This window comes from Nomascus leucogenys, chromosome 8, assembly GCF_006542625.1.
Source record: "Nomascus leucogenys isolate Asia chromosome 8, Asia_NLE_v1, whole genome shotgun sequence".
NCBI lineage: Eukaryota > Metazoa > Chordata > Mammalia > Primates > Hylobatidae > Nomascus > Nomascus leucogenys.
Genome location: NC_044388.1, coordinates 113227868 through 113238335, shown reverse-complemented (window position 1 = coordinate 113238335; position 10468 = coordinate 113227868). Strand labels below are relative to the sequence as shown.

Below are 10468 nucleotides of genomic sequence, written 5' to 3'. Positions count from 1 at the left end.
TCGCCCACCTCTCGTTCGGCCCCCGCCCCGGCCGGACTTCCGCCGGGAGCTTTGTGCGCCCGGCTTCCTCGCCCTGCCCGCGCTGGCCTCGGTGCGCCGGATAAAGCCCTCCGGGCCAGCCGCTGCAGTCGGGCCAAGGTTCCGCGCCGGGCGTGGACGGTGTGGGGTGGTCCCGGCCCCGCAGGTGAGCGACCTCGGGCCGCGCGGGCCAGGTAGGCGGCCTGGGCGCCGAAGGCAGAGCGGGGCCGGGCCGGGTGCGCGTCCTGAGGTGAGGGCCGCAGCTGGGAGTGAGCCAGGGGCGGGCCGCCGTCTCTCCCGGGGTGGGGAAATTGAGGTCCCGATGGGGCGGGGAAGGTGCGTTCTCCCGCAGGGCCCGCTCCGGAGGCCGCCGGGCAGCCGGACGCCGCGGGGAGCTGAGCCGACCCCGCCGCCCTGTCCCGCGGGGCCTGCTCTCCTCCGCGCCTTCTGAGCACGGGCATCCCGGGACCCGTAGGCCCTTCGCTCCCTCGCCGAGGAGGAGGCGCTCCCGGTGGGACGCGCGCGCCCGCCCGCCCTGCCCTCCCCGGGAGAAGGGACGGGCGCCTCCCTGCAGGGACCTTGGCTTCTTGCCCACCGGCGCTGAGTCCTGTGTTAGTTGTCAACCTAAAATAATTAAAAGGGTCAGAATGTGGTGCCCGGTGGGTTTATTCAGGCACAGAGGTCGAGGGCGGCCTGGGTCACCAGGTGCAACGGAGAACAAGACAGAGGCTCAGGTTTTTAAAGAAAACAGAGCCCGTCGGAGAGGAGGTGGTTTCGAACGTTGCCCAGGACCTCACTGGCTTGTAGAAATGGCATTGGTTCGCGATTGGCCACGGCTTGGTGTCATCAGTGGGGAGTTACTTGGCTCAAGGGGTAGTGAGGGGCTGCGGTTTCATTTGAGATGCTTTCTGGCACTTAACATCAGGCTTTCTGGGCCCACAGTTTAAAAGGGCTTTGCATTCCTCAGATAAATGATTTTTTTCTTTCTCATTTGCCCCCCTTTTGATCAAAATCTTTCTTCTTGAAGGCATTGATTATCAAAATCTGAGGGTCAAAGTGTCCCCTCTTGCTGGGAAGGCTCATTCCCACGTAGTCCTGTCCCGTGCCGAGCAGGGAAGGAGACATTTCAGGGAGATTTTTTTTTTTTTTTTTAAGAACACCACAAACTGAATTGGAATGGCATTACAGGGTGGCAAACATGAGGTCTCAGTGAAGTCATTAATTTATACAACTGCTATCACCTGTTGAATCATCTCTAGTTTTTAGAAACACCATTAATTTTAATTTTCTCAGAAGTAACACATAGGACTATAACCAATTTGTATGCCAGGATGAAAAAAACAAACCTGTTCCATTAGGGAGACAACTAAAAACATGAAGAAACTAAAATCCATGTTCTTCTTTCTTTTTATTTATTTGTTTACTTAGAAATGAGGTCTTGCTCTGTCACCCACGCTGGAGTACAGAGGCACGATTCCCACTCATCGCATCCTTGAACTCTTGGGCTTAAAGGATCCTCTTGTCTTAGCCTCCCGAGTACCTGGGAGTACAGGTGTTTGCCACCAGGACCGGCTAATTTTTAAATTTTTTTGGTAGAGACTAGGTCTTGACACCTTGCCCAGGCTAGTCTCGAACTCCTGAGCCCAAGTGATCCTCTCATCTGGGCCTCCCAAAGTGCTGGGGTTATAGGTGTGAACCTCTGTGCCCAGCCAGGTTCTTCTTTAGAGACCTGTTGCCAGAAGATTGTTCAGGATTTAGTCCAGATTGTAGGAAAATAAAAAATACAGTGATCAGGGCTAGAATCCAGTAACAGGTATGCTATAGTTTTTCTCTGAAACATAATTTTTATCTACGTCCGCATTTCTACCAAAGATAAATCTTGGTAAGACCAATTTCCTTGTAAAATAAATTTTAGGATTATATTTGGCCTGATGATTTGCCTAAAGTACAACGACAGTGGTGGCTGGCCATACAGGCTCCTTTCTAAATTGGCTGGAACTTTGCCATAAGGAATTTCAGACTTTTTCCCCCATATCAGACAGGTAACGTGCTGGCGTCTTAACAACGTTAGAGGGAGACATACCCTACACACGAGGCAATCATCATGCTTATGAACTACAAGAGGGTCAGAATAGACTTTTAAAAGCCACCTGAGGGCTGGGCATGGTGGCTCATGCCTATAATCCCAGCACTTTGGGAGCCAAGGTGGGAGGATTCATTGAGCCCAGGAGTTTGAGACCAACCTGGGCAACATAGCGAGATCCCTGTCTCCACAAAAAATTTAAAAATTACCTGGGCATAGTGGTGCTCACCTGTAGTCCCGGCTACTCAGGAGGCTGAGATGGGAGGATCGCTTGAGTCCAGGAGATTGAGGCTGCAGTGAGCTATGATTGCACCACTGCACTCCAGCCTGGGTGACAGAGCAAGACCCTGTCTCTAAAGCAAACAAACACTTCCCATGTCTAGGAAGCCAAGCCAATGGCTCCCCATCACAGTGTACGTATAATACCTGTATGAACTGGGGGGTGAATGTCTGTCCTCCAGGTCCCAAACTATCTTGAAGTTCCTGGATCTGTCGGAAAGTGACATTCTTTCCTTACCTCAAGGCCAAGAACCTTGTAAGGGAACTATGTAAACGGTACCAGTCCAGTCGTCCCAAGGGGCTTTTTATTGGCTCTATAAAGCGAACCTCGATTCCTCAAAGCAGTCTGGTCATATCCAAAAATACGTCATCCCAGTCCAAGCCTTGGTAGGATAACCAGGGTCTCCAATTGTGTCCTGTTACAGGGAAAACAGATTCTTACTGAACTCATGCAAAGAACTACATTGCCATAAAATAAGAATACTCATGAATCACTTCCAGATTTTTGAGAAATCAGGTAGAGAAAAAGACAAATGTTTCAGTTTTGCTCACAAAAGTATATGTCACCCAATTGCTATAGCTATAAATAGCTCAAAAAGAAAAAGGTTTTTCGACTCTGGAAAACAAAATATAAAAAGAGTCAGCAAGGTTTCAGTAACAACAAAAAATCATAAAAAGCATTTCAGGCCTCTATCAGTTCAGTTCTATGTAATTTGCTGTTTTTGTTTTTTTTTTAGACGGAGTCTCACTCTGTCGCCCAGGCTGGAGTGCAGTGGCGTGATCTCGGCTCACTGCAAGCTCCGCCTCCCAGGTTCACGCCGTTCACCTGCCTCAGCCTCCCGAGTAGCTGGGACTACAGGCGCCTGCCACCACGCCCGGCTAATTTTTTGTATTTTTAGTAGAGACGGGGTTTCACTGTATTAGCCAGGATGGTCTCGATCTCCTGACCTCGTGATCCGCCCTCCTCGGCCTCCCAAAGTGCTGGGATTACAGGTGTGAGCCGCTGCGCCCGGCTGCCTTTTTCTGTATGATGTTGGGTTAGCAATCCTCATGAATGCATCAGCTTTTAAATAAGAGTCCTGGAAGTTTTTATCTGGTCAACTGGTGTGATCTCCCAAGTTATCAGAAGTCTGTATACTTGTCAATGTCCTTTCCATGAATTTCCTTGAAGAAAATGCAGATTTTGGACTGTAGCTTATTTTATTTTATTTATTTATTTATTTTGAGATGGAGTCTTGCTCTGTTGCCCAGGCTGGAGTGCAGTGGCGCAATCTTGGCTCACTGCAACCTCTGCCTCCCAGGTTAAAGCAATTCTCCTGTCTCAGCCTCCCAAGTAACTGGGATTACAGGCATGAGCCAACATGCCCAGCTAATTTTGTATTTTTAGTAGAGACGGGGTTTTACCACGTTGGCCTGGCTGGTTTCGAACTCCTGACCTCAAGTGATCCACTTGCCTCAGCCTCCTAAAGTGTTGGGATTACAGGCATGAGCCACCGTGCCCAGCCTTAAACTTCATTTTGAGAAGAATCAAAGTAAAACAGTAATTTTCTGCGGATGACAAACGACTTAGAGTAGCCATGGGTGAAGATGCGATTGGCAGGGAATTTGGTTACTTCTGTGGTTAAAACAGTTTAACATATAATCATAATCATGACTGATAACATATGCCAAGACATGTCAGAATTTTTAGGAATCTCATACAATTTTGGAACATATGTTAATAACACATTTATACAAATATAACTCCAACAGCATTCCACAGTTGATGATGCTTCCTGTATGATTTTAATGTACCACATAAGCCTCATGCATCTCCCTTGGACTTCTGGGGGTTCCTATTTGTTTTGTCCAAGTTAGTTCAGGTCAAAAAAACCCTTAATGTTAGGACTTGAAATTTGGTTTTGGGAAGCCAAATATCAGAGACTTAAAACAATCTCAAAATAGGACCACGGGTCACTGTAAAATAAGCCATTCATTTAATCAAATTGGTAATTCAGAGATTTCCCAAAGCAAAAACCTTTACTATGACAGAGAGAAGACTTAGTTTCTGTGAGGCAAACAGAATGCCTCTCCCTCTTTCTCCTCTTTTTTTTTCTGTTTACTCAAAAGATAAAAATATTTACATGGCCGGGCGCGGTGGCTCACGCCTGTAATCCCAGCACTTTGGGAGGCCAAGGCGGGTGGATCACGAGGTCAGGAGATCGAGACTCATCCTGGCCAACACCGTGAAACCCCGTCTCTACTAAAAATACAAAAAATTAGCCGGGTGCGGTGGCGGGCGCCTGTAGTCCCAGCTACTCGGGAGGCTGAGGCAGGAGAATGGCGTGAACCTGGGAGGCAGAGCTTGCAGTGAGCCGAGATCGTGCCATTGCACTCCAGCCTGGGCAAAAGAGCAAGACTCCGTCTCAAAAAAAAAAAAAAAAAAAAAATTTACAATCTCTTATCACTACACCAAACGTTGTTCAAAAGAAAAACAAACTCTGCTTTTCTTACACATCTCACATACAGAATTGTTTCTCTTATATTTAGTAGTTTCAGTTACATATATTAATTAGTGTTAACTTAGTGACCCTAATTTTCAGTTAAAAACTTAGCGAGTAATTTTGAACTGTATTTGTAGATGAAAAGCATTTCATGTTTTACAGAGATACGTCTCCTAAATTTTTTATTAGCAGATGTAAATATATTTAGCTTTCCTATACCATATAAAAATAAGATACTAAAGTATATAAGCTTAAACTTATGCTTAGTAATTAATGCTTCAATGTTTTACTTAGAAATGACTCAGACGTTTGTTTGTTTGTTTTTTGAGACGGAGTCTGGGAGTCTCGCTCTTGTCACCCAGGCTGGAGTGCAGTGGCGCACTCTCGGCTCACTGCAACCTCTGCTTCCCCGGTTCAAGCGATTCTCCTGCCTCAGCCTCCTGAGTTAGCTGGCATTACAGGCGCCCACCACCATGCCTGGCTAATTTTTGTATTTTTAGTAGAGATGGGGTTTCACCATATTGGCCAGGCTGGTCTCGAACTCCTGACCTCAGGTGATCCGCCCGCCTCGGCCTCCCAAAGTGCTGGGATTACAGGTGTGAGCCACCGCGCCCGGCTACAAAAGGAGATTAATAGGAGAAGTGGCATCACCCAGGGCACAGACCTCCTGCCAGCCCCGGGGGTCCTCTGCCTCCCAGTGACCGGTGCGTCCCCGAGGCTCACCCGTCCCCTCCGTGGTCCCACCCCCGTCCTTGCAGCTCACCCCCTCCAGCCCCGCCAGCCCCTCACCCACGGGCTCCTCAGATCCTCCGGCTCTGTCCTTTCCTCCCCGCCTGACGGCCCGGCCTCCCCTGCAGGCGCCCTGGGCAGGACCCGCCCGCGGCACGGCCTGCGCTTGAAGGAGGCGGGAAGGGCCCAGCCGCGGTGGCCGGTGTGCCCGGGGCGCACACGTGGTGTCGATGGTGTCGCCTGCGCCGACCTCCTGTTCGGTTCATGACGGACGCTGCTGCGCCACGTGGTGGCCACGCGCCTCCTCCTCCGCTCGGCGGTTCCTCCTCTGCGGCCGCCACGCGCAGCGCAGCTGGGGTCGTTTGTGCGCGAGTGTTTGTGCGGACACGCGTTGCTGGTCCCCGTGGTCTCTGTCCGGGAGGGGAACTGCCAGAGCCCGTGGTCGCTGTGTTCGGCTTTCCGAGGAACGGGTGGGCTGTGGGGTGTGGCCACGCCGCCTCCCGCCCCTCGCGCCGTTCACTCCATGCAGATGCGGTCAGCAGGGGCCTCCGCGCCGCAGAAGCCATGGTCAGGTTCGGCCTCACCCGTAGACCCGTCTGGCGCCTCTGCGGGCGCGCTCGCTTCCTGGCAGCCTGGGCGCTGCCGGAGTGTGCTGCACTCACCACCCGCCAACTTTCCCATTTTCACGACAAGCCGTGGGAAACTGGCCATCCCCGTGCCTGCGGCGCCCGCGTGAGTCCGTGGCCGCGTCCTCTGTCCGAGTCCAGACCCGTGTGTCTCCCACCGCCCGCCTGCCTTCTCCCGCGGCGTCTGGTGGGCGCCCCTCCCCCGGGGATGAAACCCCCCAACGCGGCCCCAGCTGTGCACGGGAGCTCGGTCGTCACGAGGGTCGCCCTCTACTGCCATTGCCGCCTCCGCCTGTTCTCAGGCCCACAGGGAGGCCGAGGAGATTCTAAGGTGGGTCCCCTTGGTCCGACCCTCCCGTGGAGTTGGGCATGTTCTGGCCACGTCTGTCGGGAAACGGGGAGGTGTCGGGGCTTCCTGGCCTCCTGACGGCCGCACCGTCATCAGTCCCGAGCCCAGCTCAGGCAGGGCCTGCTCCCTTCTGCTCCAGGTGGGAGCGGCTCCTGCCCGGGGCGCCTCCATGAGCACCCCTGCGAGCTGGCGACAGCCCCAGCCTGGGCTGCGGAACGGTCGACCGACCCTGGTTGTTGATCCTTGTGTCACGGGCAGTGCAGAACCAGGTCCTGGAATCGCCTGGTGCCACCTCGGTGTGACCTGGCTGTGTCCCGTTCCCATCCTCCTCAGAGGGTGGCCGCCTGGCGTGGCGCAGGATGATGCTCTGAGCCGTGTTGCCCAGCACGTGTTAGGGTCCTGGGTGGAGAGGACCTTTGGGAAGCAGCAGCTGGGCTGACGAGGGTCCGGCGCCTGCCCGGGATCAGCGAGGGTCCGGGCGCCTGCCTGGGGATCAGCGAGGGTCGGGGCGCCTGCCCGGGGACCAGCGAGGGTCCAGGCGCCTGCCTGGGGATCAGCGAGGGTCGGGGCGCCTGCCCGGGGACCGGCGAGGGTCGGGGCGCCTGCCCGGGAATCAGCTGGGCCAGCCAGATGTTTCTGGTGGAGACCTGGGACGTGAGGCGGTGGGCTGCGGCAGTCCCTCCCTGGCTGTGCAGAAGCTGCGGTGGAATGTGAGCTGGACGTGGGGGTGCCCGGCCTGATGGGAAGGTGGCAGAGGCTGTGTGACATGGAGATAGGTCGTGAGGGCCCCAAGTCAGCCCCTTTGTCCCTGTGGGTCCCTCGCTCTGGGGACCTCGGGCTGCTGAGGACTGAGACGTGCAGTGCCTCCCCCTGGTGGAGTGGCCACCCAGTCAGCCACCGCAGAATTCATGGCCCTCAGGCACTGCAGAAGAGAGCGAAAGCCCTGGCTGTGGGTCCCAGGTGTGGCTGGCAGTGGCAGGCAGCAGGCAGAGGCCCTGTCACCATGGGTGAGGTGTGGAGGTGCCAAAGCTAAGATTCCGTCCTAGTTTTAACCTTCAAAAATATCATTCATGGTTTTTTCGTTTTTCATGAATACAAACCAGGGTGTATACATTGTGTAGTATTCAGAAAATACAAAACAGGTAGAAAGCACAGAGGCACCGTCGGCAGAGCAGCCAGGCCCTCACATGCGCATCTCCTGGGTTTTGAGAAGGGACCTTGCACCTGCAGCGAGATCGCCTTAGGGTAACTCAACTTTATGCTGCTCTGTGTAACCTTTCCCATGGCATTAAGTATTTTTATAAAACATGGTTTTTAAATGCTGTTTATCATTCATCAGATTCTACCGTGTGTGATCAGAACTGGGGTCCTCGGGAAAGCCTACCCTTGATGGGGGCCTGTTGGCCCCGGGCCCGTCTGTGATGGTGACCCCAATGTGTGCTATTGGCACCTCCCAGAAAGGGTTCCCCAGAGCCCACGGGGCCACCTGACCCATCCTCCCAGCTGTCCCGTGGTACATCCGTGTGTTGTGGGCAGTGAGCTGTGAGGGAGGTGGAGTGCAGAGAGAAGCTTGCCTCAGGGCTAAAACCAACACGGTGAACAGGGAAGGTGTCCTTCAAAACCGCAGCCTGGGCAGGAGCAGTGGTTCCCGCCTGTAATCCCAGCACTTCGGGAGGCCGAGGGAGGCGGATCACCCGAGGTCAGGAGTTCGAGATGAGCCTGGCAAACATGGAGAAACTGTCTCTACTAAAATTACAAAATTAGCTGCCCATGCCTGTAATCCCAGCCACTCAGGAGGCTGAGGCAGGAGAATCGTTTGAACCCGGGAGGCGGAGGTTGCAGTGAGCTGAGATCGCCCCACTGCACTCCAGCCTGGGCGACAGAGTGAAACTCCATCTCAAAAAAAAAAAAACAAACCTGCGACCGGCCCGGCGCGGTGGCTCACGCCTGTAATCCCGCTTTTTGGGAGGCCGAGGTGGGCAGATTGCTTGAGGTCAGGAGTTCAAGACCATCCTGGCCAACATGATGAAACCCTGTCTCTACTAAAAATACAAAAATTAGCTGGGCGTGGTGGCAGGCACCTGTAATCCCAGCTACTCGGGAGGCTGAGGCGGGACAATCGCGTGAACTCTGGAGGCGAAGCTTGCAGTGAGCCGAGATTGCCCCCCTGCACTCCAGCTTGGGCAACAAAGTAAGACTCCGTCTCAGCCTGGGCAACAGAGTGAGACTCCATCTTAAAAGCATAAAAACAAACATATAAACAAACCCCGTGACCTACGTGGAGCCCACGGGGGCCAAACACACCAGCACCCCCCCGGATTGGCAGTGTGGGACCCCACACCTGTCACACCTGCTGGCCTCTTTCTCCGTCTCCTGTACAATATCCCTGGAAAGTTACTTTTTGTGTTTAAAATTGGTCATGTTAATTGTTAAAGAAAGGAACAATCCTTAAGTGAAATCCTTAAGTGAAATTGGTAAGTTTAAAAAAACAAAAGACAGGCCTCAACAGGCGTTGGGGAGGCTGTGGAGAAATTAGAATCCTCGTGCGTTATAGATGCAAGCATAAAATGGTACGTCCCCTGTGTAAACAGTCTGGTAGTTCCTCAAAAAGCTAAGCATAGAAACACCACGAGACTCAGCAGTTCCAGTCCTAGGAATGTGTGTCCCCAGATCCGTGAAAACACACTCCACACAGAAACATGCACACAGCTGTTCACAGCAGCACTGTTTATAACAGCCAGACAAGGGGGTGCAGCCCGAATGTCTGCTGGACAAACAGCCCGTGGTCAGTGCACACAGTGGGGCAGGACTTAGCCACAGAAAGGCAGTTCCAGCACACGCTGCTGCAGGGATGAGCTTTGAAGACACTGTGCCAAGCGAGATCAGTCAGCCACAAGAGAACAGAACCTTGACCAGGCGCGGTAGCTCACGCCTGTAATCCCAGCACTTTGGGAGGCCGAGGCGGGTGGATCATGAGGTCAGGAGATTGAGACCATCCTGGCTAACACACAGTGAAACCCCGTGTCTACTAAAAATACAAAAATTAGCCGGGCGTGGTGGCGGGCGCCTGTAATCCCAGCTACTCGGGAGGCTGAGGCAGGAGAATGGCGTGAACCTGGGAGGCGGAGCTTGCAGTGAGCCGAGATTGCGCCACTGCACTCCAGCCTGAGCAACAGAGTGAGACTCTGTCTCAAAACAAAAAAAAAACAAAAAACAAAAAAACCAGAACCTGTGTGGTCTCCTTTATAGGAAATGCCCAAAATAGAAAAATTCACAGAGACAGAAAATGGCCAGGGGCTGAGGAGGGGCAGAGGGAGTAACTGTTGATGGGCACATGGTTGGTTGTCTTTAGAGCAATGACAATGTTCTGGGCTGAGTCAAGTGGACGCCTGAGGTCAAGAGTTCAAGACCAGCCTGGCCAAAAATGGCAAGACCCCGTCTCTACCAGAAATACAAAACTTAGCCAGGTGTGGTAGTGGGCGCCTATAGTCCCAGCTACTCGGGAGACTTAGACACAAGAATCACTTGAGCCAGGAGGTGGAGGTTACAGTGAGCTGGGATCGCACCACTGCACCCTGGGTGACAGTGAGACCCTGTCTCAAAAAAATAAAAATAAAAATAGGCGGGGTGCAGTGGCTCACGCCTGTAATCCCAGCACTTTGGGAGGCGGAGACAGGCAGATGACAAGGTCAGGAGATCGAGACCATCCTGGCTAACAACAATGAAACCCCGTCTCCACTAAAAATGCAAAAAATTAGCCGGGCATGGTGGCGGACGCCTGTAGTCCCAGCTACTTGGGAGGCTGAGGCAGGAGAATGGCGTGAACCCAGGAGGCAGAGCTTGCGGTGAGCCGAGATCGTGCCAGTGCACTCCAGCCTGGGCGACAGAGTGAAACTCTGTC

The 10468-nt window shown here is 53.2% G+C and overlaps 1 protein-coding gene and 1 pseudogene across 14 annotated transcripts in view; one reads left to right on the top strand and one right to left on the bottom strand.

The window, feature by feature from the left end:
• The first annotated feature begins 35 nt into the window (after window positions 1–35).
• Window positions 36–10468, top strand: part of EXD3 (exonuclease 3'-5' domain containing 3) — a 110446-nt gene continuing 100013 nt past the window's right edge. For 11 of the 14 annotated variants that reach the window (XM_030818292.1, XM_030818300.1, XM_030818295.1 and 8 more), the window contains exon 1: window positions 49–212. The gene's annotated coding sequence lies outside the window, so the exon portion shown is untranslated. Of the gene's footprint in view, window positions 213–10468 lie in introns of all 14 variants that reach the window. The other 3 variants (XM_030818291.1, XM_030818304.1, XM_030818298.1) reach the window with 2 other exon arrangements.
• Window positions 2051–2145, bottom strand: LOC115836533 (annotated as a pseudogene).